Source organism: Grammomys surdaster, unplaced genomic scaffold (assembly GCF_004785775.1).
Source record: "Grammomys surdaster isolate TR1022 unplaced genomic scaffold, NIH_TR_1.0 193, whole genome shotgun sequence".
In the NCBI taxonomy this organism is placed as follows: Eukaryota; Metazoa; Chordata; class Mammalia; order Rodentia; family Muridae; genus Grammomys; species Grammomys surdaster.
Window position 1 is genome coordinate 230,814 of NW_021604638.1, and position 13,010 is coordinate 243,823.

Sequence of the window (13,010 nt, forward strand, 5' to 3'; positions counted from 1 at the left end):
GAGACAGAGTGGAGAAGGGAAGAAGAAGGGAGGGACTATTTTGCTTGGCTTCCAAATGTACCCCTAGGTGCAAGTCATTTTGGTAAGCTGCCCACCAATTTTTTCAAATCAAGCTAGGCAAGAGACCCATGCTCCTCCCTGGAACAGCCACTTCGTTAGATCCTGAGTGCACCTACTTCTTTAGTTTGCTGTGGGCACATCTGGTTGACTCCTCCAAAAGGCAAACCAAGAAAGAAGCCGTCTGGAGGCCACGGGTGTTCTAGAACTCTCCACATGGCAGAGATATGGTTGTCCACTGTCAGTGGCATCCAGTCCTGGAGCTGCTCTCAGATGGGGCTACAAGTCTTTAAACAAACCCCTGGAATGAATCTCAAGTCCCGCATACCATAGCAGTGATGCTGGTGGACCGTAAAGGGGCTCTTGGAGGACTACGAAGGATGGAAACCTTCCTGTTACACAGTTCACTCCTCCCCAAATAATGATACAGGAGTTTTTAAAGGGGTGGTGTGGGCTCCCTCCCTACCCCCCAGGCTCCTTCAGGAATTAGATTCACCACTTATTCAGAGTAGTAACCCGCGTTTAATCTATGCAGAGGGGCACCTTCCAGAGGCAGCACAGAATGGGATAATGGCAACAGACATTAAAGAAAGGGGCTGGAGAGATGGCTCAGAGGTTAAGAGCACTGGCTTCTCTTTCAGAGGACACAGGTTCAATTCCCAGCAACTGCATGGCAGCTTACTTAACTAACATCCCCTCCTGGCCTCTGAAGCCCCTCCTGGGCTCTGCACACACAGCACAGACAAGCATGCATCCAAAACACCCACACACATAAAATAAGATAAATAAATGGGAAAAAGAAAAGAACTTAGAGACATGTGCAAGCACAGTGGGCTGTGCTGGTCTTTTCATGAAATTGTTTTGGAAAGTCTTATTTTCTATTTAAAAATATGCAGTGCGTTTCGTATTGTTAGTATTATTAGTACAAAATGGATTAGCTGACAGATTTGCATGCTTCTCATTTTAATTTATAAACTAATAAACACGGGTGGCTATTTTATAATGGATATTTCAGAAACTGTTTTTCTTCATTAATAAGTTTTAGTTGATCTACAATATAGAATTTTTAACTGACATGCTTTGGGGGTCTTGGCTTTTTTTTTTAGGGTGTCAATGACCACAACTGTCTCCACATGAAAGTCCTCGACCTGGGAGGTGTTTCTTATGCTATCCTTTTCACTGGAGGAGAGATGGGGTATGGAGGAGGCTCAGAGCCAGCCTCAAGCCCAGGGGAGGTGTGGTGAGGTTCAAATTAGATTTTAGAAAGAGTTCCTCTTTTCTCTGAAAGCAAATGTCCTTCTTGTTAAAGAGAACCAGCATCTGTTCTTAGAATTAACTCCCTCAAGTATTTTGTAGGAGTACAAGAAAAGTCTGGAAGCTTAACAGAGAAGGTTCCAGTGGCATTTGATACTGATGAACTCATAATTAGAAAAGGCTCTCCAATGCTACACTAATCTTGGCCTTGGGGACCTCCAGAATATCATTCAAAGCCAGACACCATCTACCTCTTGTTCCTGTGACTTCTAGGGCAGAAAATGGCTGAGAGCAACCTCAGGTGCTTGTATTCAAGGCAGATGTGTCATACCTGTCAGCTGTAAGGAGGAGGATAAACTCCGTATGCTTCCACAGAGCACCAGCCAACTGGGACCCTCACAACGGTGAGATGTACATGCCCCTGTGGCACCCAACCCTTTTTCTCTAATTGCACCTTTTACAGGGCTCTACTCTTGCCATCTGCCCATGACTGAGGCCCAGAGCTACATGTTTCCTCTTAGGTATACCAGGTATTCATTTGGAATTCATGTGTCTGTAGTTGAGAGCTACCTTTTCTCTTACTGTGTAGGAAACCGAAAAGGAGCGCCCACCGTGGTGATTATAATGATATAGCTCCTACCTCACCCCATCATCTTGGCTTGGGGTAGCAATCAATTCAATTTCTACCTTTAGGCTCCCTGCTGCTCCAGAGTGGATCGTTTTATTCAATCTACCTGTAATATCCAAAGAACTGATTACAAAGCCAGCAGTGTACCCCACCCCACGAGCTCTATCTTCCTTAGATAAAATAATGATGAAACCCACACGGTGAGGCTCTGGTGGTTGAGGGGGTCTCACCTGAGCCCCTGTCCACAGGTCTGTCCTGGCAGAGGGCCACAACAATCTCTGACTCTGTTAATGGACTGTGGCAAATGTGTCCCAGAAAAGGAGATCTCAGTTTTACTTTCTTTGCCACTTGAAAGAACTGAGTGACCTCAGCAAGAGTTTGCTGGTCGTTTATAAGCCCCCAACAGGGGGCATCTAGCTTTGGGTCACCTGCTCTAGCCCAGGCAGGTCCATGGAGGCTGAGACAAGAGCCTGGCTCAGCTTTGTTAAACAGGGTTCCTGCTGCCTATGGGCTACGGGTGCACGTAAGAGGCTAAACATTCTAGACTCTCAACAGTTTCCTTACTAAGAGACCAGTATATGCCTTCTGCTTCCGATTTCCAGCACAGGCTCATAGAAGACAGAATATATATTTTTTAAAAAAATAGTGTATGTCTGTGCTCACACGTGCGGGAGAACGTCTACATCAGCTTGTGAAGATCTATTCTCTCCTTACACTATGTGGGTCTTAGGGATCAAACTCAGGTTTTGAGTCTTGACAGCTTGTGTCTTTCTTCACCTGCTGAGATATCTCTCCCGCCCATAGCTCTCACATTTTAAAGTGCGTTTTCCCCTGAGCCCCTTGGCGGATGTGGACCATTTTTGATAAACACCAAATAAAAGACGAGCCAGAGACACTGACCTATGAATTGGATTTTTAATTGGATGATCTCCACAGGGGAGAGCTCAGCTACTAATTGAAAAGATTAAGCTTTTCAAAGCCTAAATCTATGTTAAATAAAGTCTGATCTGAACAAAATGAAGCCAGCCAGTGAAGGCACTGAATGAATTCCAAACAGGTCCACAAACCCTCAAGGTCTGCTCCCCCACTACAAAAACAAACAGGTGTTTTCAAAACTCTCTTCTGCCATTCTCTGAAGAAAGAGCAGCAGAGGGCACAGAAACTAAATATGAGTCTGAGCTTCTAGAATGTTCTTAGATTTCGGTTCACTTAAATTCTGTTCCCAAGTCCCCAGAGACATTTCTTACATTGTGAGTCCTATAAGACACAACAGCAGACATAGGGAATCTTCTAGATGCCAAAGGAGCCTTTTCGTCTGTTCACACGGATGGAAGGTGAAAGTCGCAAGGCCACAGAAGCCATCTACGCGTCTATTCGGTGGTTTATGAACTGCGGCCTTCACTGACTGTTTCCGAGTCTCATTTCATCATCTAGAATGTTCCATTTAAATGCGCTCTTGTGAAAATTACACAAATCAGCATAAATGAGATAGCAAGACAAAAACCCAAAGGGGACTGTGGGGAACTTAGCTCAGCTCTTCCAGTGACATTGAATAAAGATGTTTTTAGCTCAACCACATCCATTCCCAAGATCCCTCTAGGTTAATGTCCAATTACATTCAACCCAGGACTGGAGCTTACCACAGGAGAGGGACTATTGAGCACACGACAGGCCCCGGCAGCACTGCCACCAACAAAGAACTTAAAGCCAACTTCTAGCTCACTAACTTCAGGGAAACCTTTGTTGCAGGTCTCCCACACATGGTATAGAGTCTTGGTCACAATGTTTAGGATAAAACTGTCCTTAACTCTACTCTCAAAGCCCTCCAGATCTAGCCCTCATTCCTGCAGAGCGACCTCCAGCATCTTGTCATTGCACACCTGGGCCACATCGCTCTCTCAGTCTCTCCAACTCTGAGCTCTGTCCACCTGGATACCCATTTTCTTCATCTTAATTCCTTTTTAAGAGTTAGTCATGAAGGATCCCTTATTCTGTGGTAACTCCAGTGGTCTCCTCTGCTCTCATGTGGTGTGGTCTCCTTCTAGAATTCATCATACACTGTAAATAAATCAAGTGTAATATTTAGCTTAATGCCTCTATCAGGCTGTGCTTGGGTCATAGATGGCAGATACTTGGTGGATATTGGTTGGATATCAAGAAGCAGGAAGGAAGGCAAGAAAGAAAGAAAGAAAGAAAGAAAGAAAGAAAGAAAGAAAGAAAGAAAGAAGAAAGGAAGGAAGGAAGGAAGGAAGGAAGGAAGGAAGGAAGGAAGGAAGGAAGGAAGGGAAGGAGGGAGGGAGGGAGGGGGAGAGAGGGGGAGAGAGAGAGAGAGAGAGAGAGAGAGAGAGAGAGAGAGAGGTGGGAGGAAGGAAAGGAGGGAGGGAAGGAGGAAGGAGGAAGGAAGGGATGATCCCCAGTGCAAGCTCATGGCAGTGTAGCACACATACTGTTAACTGCTACCTAGATCCTCCTTAGTTACAGACCACAGCCTTAGCTGCTGGGAGTGTTGTTCATGGCCTGCCTTTGGCCACTGGCTTCTTCAAATACAGAAGGCTGACTCCCCAGGGCTGCAGATCTTCTCAGGCAATCCAGAAACCCACATCCTATGAGTGATAGATGTGGAGATCTAATGTCCAAGCTTGGCCAACTTAAAGAGCCATTTAGATTCTGGCGCATCCTTGGTTGACCAAAAGTGTGGTTCTCTATATCAGTGTCTCTTTTCACCTGCTTACCTCCCGACTTCCGTTACTAAGGTGTGGGTACCAGTGAGCTCCCTAATAAGACTCACACGCATGCCGACTCCCACTTTAGCCTGATTCCCAGGGAACTTGGTCAGAAATTCTCATAAATCCTCATAAGTAATCCAGGGCATTTTCTTTGCAAATGGATGCTACCCAAGGCCTAGGATAAACCAGCCTTGCACCCTCGACCCTACACAAACAGAACACTCAGGCTCAAGGTAGGAAAAACACTGTGCAACAATTCCAGCTGCACCCCTAAGTAGAATCATGATTTTTGAAAGGAAAAAAAAATTGAGAAGAAATGGTCTTCCTGGGACCACTTTTGGAATCAGTAATGAGATATCTAGAAGTTTCTTTCTCACCATTGAAAATAATTTTAAGAGCAGAAAAAGTCACAGAAAGTATATTCTGGTGCCTGGCAACATACTAAACATCCAATTAATGTTTGTTGAAACAACAGAGACATCTTTCTTGTTCTCAGTTCTTCCCTTAAAACTTTAAATGCAGAAAAAAAGATAATAAGATGAACCTATCAAGTCCTGTGTGGTTATTTTCTCCAAATCGCTTGTTTTTAGCACAAAAGCGATAACTACCTAAGATGTATTTTTCCATTATTTCCTTTGTGCAGGAGGTTTTTAAATTAATTTATGCTCTCTTAGCATCAGGCAGTCTCACAATGGAAGATGTGAGCGTCTGTCTTCCGAAGGCTTTCTGGTCTCGTCTTCCTGCTGCTCGCTTCTCCCTTTGTCTGCTCTTGTGATCTCTGCCAAAGTGCCCGAGGAATGGTAACAGAAGCACATACATTACGAGGCTGCATAGGCGCTGCAGGCATCTCCTTCAGTCTAACTGTCTTCAGAAGACTTTTATTTATTTTTTTTGTAGAAACAAACACAATGGAACCTTGATGAACTGGAACATTTAGGGGGCAAGGAAGAGCCTGGAAGATTTAATTTTCTGGGTAATTTACTATTAACCAGAAATTCATCGATACTTCCAAACCTCAAAGCAGAACATCTCTTTTAAAAAATATGTCATTCTTTCCATTCCTAGCAAGGATGGTAGGGCACAGTGGAAAATCTTGGAGGGTGGATGTGGCCTCTGCAGAGATGGCAGACACCAGGGTGGGCAACAGCTTTGCCTCATACTCCATTCACAGAAATCTCCTCTTGGGGATTTAGATTTCCCTAGGAGGAAGGAGGTACCAACCAAAGACATAAGTCATCACAACCAAAGTGCTCAGGACCAGAATTTGCCTGTCTGTGTTTATCTGAACAGATCTACACCCAGCCCTCTGATGTTCACAGTTGATGGTTACCACGGATAATCAACCCAACAGGCTCTGGAATCACTTTGGAAACAAAGCTCAGAGCATGTCTATGAGGGAGTTTCTAGACTCGGTGAGAAGAGCCATCCTGGATGTGGACAGTACCATTCCACAAGCTGGAGCAGGAGCTGAATAACAAGGATAAAGTGTGTGGCACGCTGACATCCATCGCTTTCTGCTTCCTGACTGCAGATGCACCTGACCAGCTGCCTTGCGCTCCTGCTGCCTTGACTGTCCCACCATCTTGGACTGTAACTTCAAACTGTGAGCCAATATATACCCTTTCTTAAGTTGCTTCTGTCAGGTGTGTTGTCACTGCAACGAGACAGTAGTTAATGGACAATTGTCAATTGGGTACAGTGATAAGAAAACAGCAAACAGCCCTTGAGTTACCTTCCTTCCTTTTGAATCTTTTTCCTCAAGGGAGAATCTTCAGGGGGAATCATTAAACAAAAATTGGGCTTCTGTCTAGACAAGGAGCCTGAACATTCCAGAAGGCATGGAATAAGCTGTTTGGCTGTGTTTGGCAGACTATAAGCTTGCCTCCCTACACCAACCAGGACGTCTTCGCTCATCACCATGGACGCTGCAATCCAGGCTCCTGTTTGTCATGACACCATCTTTTCTGTGAACTGCCTGATGCTGAAGCACCATCTACACCTGTAGCCGCTGGCCCATGCTGTGATATCAACACTGTGTCTAGACATTGCCCTGTATCTTTTGGGCAACACAATGTTTCCCTCTTGACCTGCAAGCATGACCTGCAAGGGTGATATCAGCTTTCCCTGGGGTAAAGAATTGGAAAGGAACGCACCAGGCGTCAAACACTTGGAGTTTTGCTCCAAAAGTTAGGCCTAGCACGGTGCTGTTGCTGAGAGTTTCGAGGAGATATCAGCGGCCTGCAGGCTAGTACTTGGGAATCAGCATGTAGACCAAAGTTATTCTGGGTCACCATGCGGGGGCGCCCCATGATCCCTGGGACAAACTGAAGCTCCCAGGAGGATCATTAAGACTCTAAACACCAGTTGACATTTGTCACCTTCTCAGCTCTTCCTGATGATAGCTGATTACATTTGCCTGAAGCAGAGGAGAAGTGGGTTGGAATGCTTAGGGTAATACCTCATTCTTAGCTGAGAAAATGTATATTTGCATTCAATGTCTTAATTAGGCTAAAGACACACCCATATTCCACTCCTTCTCATACATCTTTTTCATTCTCAAATCTTCATTATGCCTCCTGCAGGATCCGGGTACTTGATACCTACTGGTTAAAAAGACAAAAAAATGAAGTTAAAAGTTGTTCCTCTGTTGCACAGGACACCACACCGAGGGGAGGCAAGGCTGGGTCTCTCTCTCTCTCTCTCTGGAGACAATATGAGAACGATTCCCTTTAGGGATCACCAAGCACTGGCTCCGAATAACAATCTACCAACTCCTGAGCTGAGATAGCCACGGACTAACCCTGGGATGCTGAATGATAAAGGACATTGATTTTGCCTCTGGCCAAAAAAATTGAGGGAAACTGAAAACAAGCCTGCCACAGTGGGAGACAAAGGATCCTGATGCTGCGGAGGAACCTGTCTCTAGTCACAGCCTGATGATCACCAAGCGGGAGGCTCGAGAGTTGCTCTCCACAATTGTTAGCGTGGCCAAATCCATTTGCTTCACATTTAGAAGCAAAGGAAGTACGGAGACAGGCCCGCCTGCACCGTCACCTCACGCCGTGTGAGCAGGAACACCTAATTACAAGTCCTTAGAAGTTTCTCTACATTCACGAAGCAAACAACTAACACTCACTACCAAAAAAAAAATCATTTCAAGCAACAAGATAGTACATCAAAATTCCATCGAGACTAATGTCACGTCACTCTGATTTGGACGGGTAGTCATCCAGGTATAAGTTTTTATTTATTTGCTTATGCATTTTATTATTCGTTTGCTTATTTATTGATTTTACTGATTGGCTTTCCCCCCTTTTATTGAAAATAGATTTTTTTCTTATATAATATATCCTGATTATGTTTTTCCCCTTCCACTCCTCCCAGCTCCTCCCGCCTCCCCTCCCAGCTCCTCCCTTCCCATCCAGATACCTGCCCCCCCCAACACACACACACTTTCTATTTCTCATTGAAGAACACATGGCTGCTAAGAGAAAATGAAATAAAACATAACCACATAAAATAATAAGAAAAAAGCAAGACTAACACAGCAGAATTGGACAAAACAAACAGAAAGGCAAGTGTCCAAGAGAAGACACAAGGAAGACACCCTCTCCTTTGTAAACTACGGGGACTCCATAAAAACACTGCACTGGCAGCCATACTATACACAAAGGACCTATAGGAGGAAAAGAGAGAAGATATATAATGTAAAGTTTTTTTTTTTTGTAAAAATCCTGACACTACATTATGAGATAAGGAACCCTCAAAGATACCACTGAGTTTGTTTTCCGTTGGCTATCTACTGCTGTGCATACAGTTTCCCCTTGGAAAAAAAACTAAATTTTCATCTGAAAATAGTTATCAGCTATAGATTATTTCTGGGTTAGGGATGGGGGCATGTGCTTCTTTCAGCTCTAAGACCCCATCTGATGCAGACCTTTGTAGGTGGTGTGCATACTGCCTCCTCCCAGAGTTCATATGCACAATAACCGTTGATTTAGAGGGCCTTGGTTTTTAGCTTTTAGATTCTCTCTGCTCCTCTTCTGTAGGATTCCCTGAATCTTCAGGAGAAGGATTTAGTGTAGACATCTCATTTAAGGCTGAGTGTTCCAAGGTCTCTCATTCTCTGCATATTGACTAGCTGTGGGTCTCTGTATTTGTTCCCATCTGCTGCAGGAGGAAGCTTCTCCGATGATGGCTGAGCAGGGCCCTGATCTCAGAGTATAGGAAACTGTCATTAGAAGTCATTTTATGGCTACATGTTGAGTTTTTTTTTTAATTTTGTTTTGTTTGGTTTTGTCTTGGAACAGTAGTATTTGGTTTTACTCTAGGTCCCTGGGCTACTCAGTCTCAGGATGTTAGTTATGCAAGAGTTGTCAGGTATGGGTTTCATCTCTTAGGGTGAACCTTGAGTCAAATAGGATACCAGTTGGTTCCTCTCACAAGTTCTGTGCCACCAAGGCCCTAGCAGATCTTGCAAGCAGGACATCATATAAATCAAAGGGTTTTGTGGCTGGCTTGTATTTATGTAACTTTCAGTATCAAGCGTAATACCTTCCTGTACCAAAGACACTAACACATAGGGGTGCAGGCTCTGTGTAGGCAGTAGCTTTTCTTCTCCATGTTCAATGAGTTGTACAGATGTTGTCTTCCGCAATGGGCCCTTGTAGTCAGCTTGTGGAGAACAACCTAGAGTCTTGGCAACAGCTTGTTTGGGGATCCCCAGGGGGATCCTTTGGCCATCAGCTCAATTATACCCAACCTATTCCTGGGAGCTTTATTTGGGACTCTGTCTCTCCCATTATTTGGCAATTTTATTTAGATTGTCTTCATATATGTATATAGTTTAGAGAGTTTCTACTGTATTAGGCCTACACACTATCCCTCCAATTGCCCTTGATTTTAGCTATCTCTCCCAATATTCCCTCCTCTTCTCCACTTGATCCTCCAATTCCAACCATCCTTCCTCCATCCATAGCTATCTGTTATCTTTCCCTTTCCTGAAGAGATCTATCTGATACCCCCTACTCTATACCTAACCTCTGTGGTTTTACAGAATAGGTTGCTTATCATTAGCCTAAAAGCTAATATCCACATATAAGTGAATGAGTACCATATTTCTCTTTTTGAGTCTGGGTTACCTACCTCAGTCATGATTTTTTTTCTAGTTCCAGTCATTTACCTGTGAGTTTCATGATTTCATTTTTTTAATAAAGTCTGAGTACTATTCCACTGTGCAAATAAATTGCTAAATTTTCTTCTTCCATTCTGTTGAGGTATCCCTCAACAGAATTGTTGTTGAGGGACACCTAGGTTGTTTCCAATTTCTGGTTATTATGAATAGAGCAACAGTGACCATGGTTGAGCAGATGTCTCCGAGGCAGAATAATGAGTTCTTTCCATTTATGGTCGGGAGTTGTATAGCTGGATTTTGAGGTAGATCAATGCCCATATTCCTGAAGAACTCCCAGACTGCTTTCCAAAGTGGCTGTGAGTTCAGTTCACAATCCCACCAGTAATGGACAAATATTTCCTCTGCTCCACATTCTCACCAACGTGAGCTGTCACTTGTTTTATTGATCTTACCCATTCTGACAGGTGTAAGATGAAATATCAAGGTATTCTTGATTTGCACTTCCCTGATGAGTAAGGATGTTGAACATTTCTTTAAGTGTTTCTCAGCCATTTGAGTTTTGTCTTTTGAGATAGCTCTGCTCAGATCTTTGCCCCATTTAAAAATTGGGTTATTTGTTTTCTTGATATTTAGTTTTTTTTAAAGTTCTTTACATATTTTGGATAGTAGCCCTTTAATGGGTGTGTAATTAGTAAAAATCTTTTTCTATCCTGTAGGCTGCTGCTTTGTCCAAATGAAGGTGTCCTTTGCTACGCAGAAGCTTTTCTGCTTCATATGGCCTCATTTATTAATTGTTAATCTTAGCATCTGTGCCGTGTTCTATTCAGAAAGTCTTTTCTTGTGTCAATGAGTTCAAGGTTATTCTATATTTTCTCTTCTATCAGGTTCCATGTATTCGGATTTATGTTGAGGTCTTTGATCCATTTGGACTTAAGTTTTGTATAGGGTGATAAGAATGGATCTATTTTCATTTTTCTACATGTGGACATCCAGTTTGACCAGCAACATTTGTTGAAGATGCTATCCTTTTTCCAGTGTGTATTTCTGGCCTCTTTATAAAAGCCCAGGTGTCCATAAGTGTGTGGAATTATGTCTGGGTCTTCAGTTTGATTCCATTGATCGTGTGTCTGTTTTTAATGCCAATACTATGCTGTTTTTAGTACTCTAACTCTGTAGTATAACTTGAACTCAAGGATGGTGATGCATCCACCACTTCTTTGATAATTCAGGGTGATTTTTAGCTCTCCTCGGTTTTTTATGTTTCCACATGAAGCTAAGAATTGTCCTTTTGAGATCTATAAAAAATTAATGTCGAGGGGGATTGCATGGAGTAGATTACTTTTGGTAGAACAGCCATTTTTACTATGGTAATCCTAATGATTCATGAGCGTGGAAGATCTTCCCCTCTTCTGATGTCTTCATCAATTTCTTTCTTCAGTGTTGTAAAGTTTTTATCATAAAAGTCTTTCACTTGCTTATTAGAATTACCCCCAAGATATTTTATATTACTTGAGGCTGTTGTGAAAAGTATTATTTCTCTTATTTCTCTCTCAGTCTGTCTGTCATTTGTATAGAGAAGGGCTACTGGTTTTTGTGAGTTTATTTTGTATTTGTATTATTGTATTTGTATTGTATTTTGTATTTTGTATTTGTATTATTTTGTATTTAAGGAGTGTTGACATTAACTCTTTTTTTAAAGTATAGTAGAATTCTGCTCTAAAACTATCTGGTCCTGGGGTTTTTGTTTGTTGTTGTTGTTTTTTTGTTTGGCAGACTTTTAATTATTGCTTCTGTTTCACTAGGGGTTATAGGTAGGTCTGTTTAGGTTGCTTGTTTGATCTTGATTTAATTTTAGTAGGTGGTACCCATCAAGAAAATTATTTATTTATTTTTGATTTTCCAATTTAGAGGAATATAGGTTTTTAAACTATGTCCTTACGATTCTCTGGATTTCTTCTGTGTCCTTTGTTATGTCTCCCTTTTCATCTCTAACTTTGTTAGTTTAGATATTTTCTCTCTGCCTTTTAGTTAATTTGGATAAGGGTTTCTCAAACTTATTAGATTCTCAAAAACCAACTCTGCTTCCTTGATCTTTGTAATTTTGTGGTCGCCGTTGCTTGCATTTTACCGATTTCAGTCCTGATCTTGATTATTTTTTCCCGTCTAATTTTGTTTCTGACTTCTTCCTTTTGTTCTAGATCTTCCATTTGTGTTTTTGAGTTACTAAGATGAGCTCTCTCCTGTTTTTGTATATAGGCCCTTGGTGCTCTGAACTTGCCTCTCAGATCCACCTTCATCATGTCCCATAAATCTGAGTATGCTGTGTGTTCATTTTCATTCAATTCTAGGAAGTCTTTAATTTCTTAATTTCTGTCTTGACTCACTTTTCATTCAGTAGAAAGTTGATCAGTATCCATGAGTCTGTAAGCTTTCTGTTGTTTCTCTTGTAGATCTCTAGTTTTAATCTCTCATGGTCAGACAGGATGCAGGGTACCACTTTAATTTTTTTTATATATGTTGAGACTTGCTTTGTATCCCAGTCTGTGGTCGATTTTGGAAAGTTCTATGAGGTGCTGAGAAGAAGGTGCACTCTTAAGTGCTTGCTCTAAGTGTTTGGTAAGTTTTAGTTATTGCCTTTAGGCTCATGATGTCCTGGGCATCAGCATCACTCTGTTGACTTTTTTTGTCTGGATGACAAGAGTCGGGTATTGAATTCTCCCACTCTCAGGGCATGAAGGTCAGTGTGTGATTTAAGCTGGAGTAGTTTCTTTTATGAAGCTGGATGTTCCATATTTGGTGCATTCCTGTTTGCAATTACGATACTCTAAGTGTTTGCCTTTCATAAATATGTAGTTTCTTCCCTATCTCTATTAGTTTTGGCTTGAAGTCTATTTTGTCCATTAAAATGGCTACACCAGCTTGTTTCTTAGGTCTGTTTGCTTGGAATATCTTTTTCCAAGGTGATGTCTCTCCTTGACGTTGTGGTGTGTTTCTTGTCTGCAGCATAAGGATGGATTCTGTTTTCATATCCCTTGTATCCTCCATGTCTTTTAATTGGGGGAAATGAAATCACTGATGTTGAAAGGTATCAATGAGCAGGGTCTGTTTATTCCTCTTAGTCTCTTATTTTGTTTCTGTGTCCTGTGAATGGTGTGTGTAGTACAGTGTGTGTGTGGTGGTGTGTGGTATGTTTGTGGTTTTAGTGTGGTGT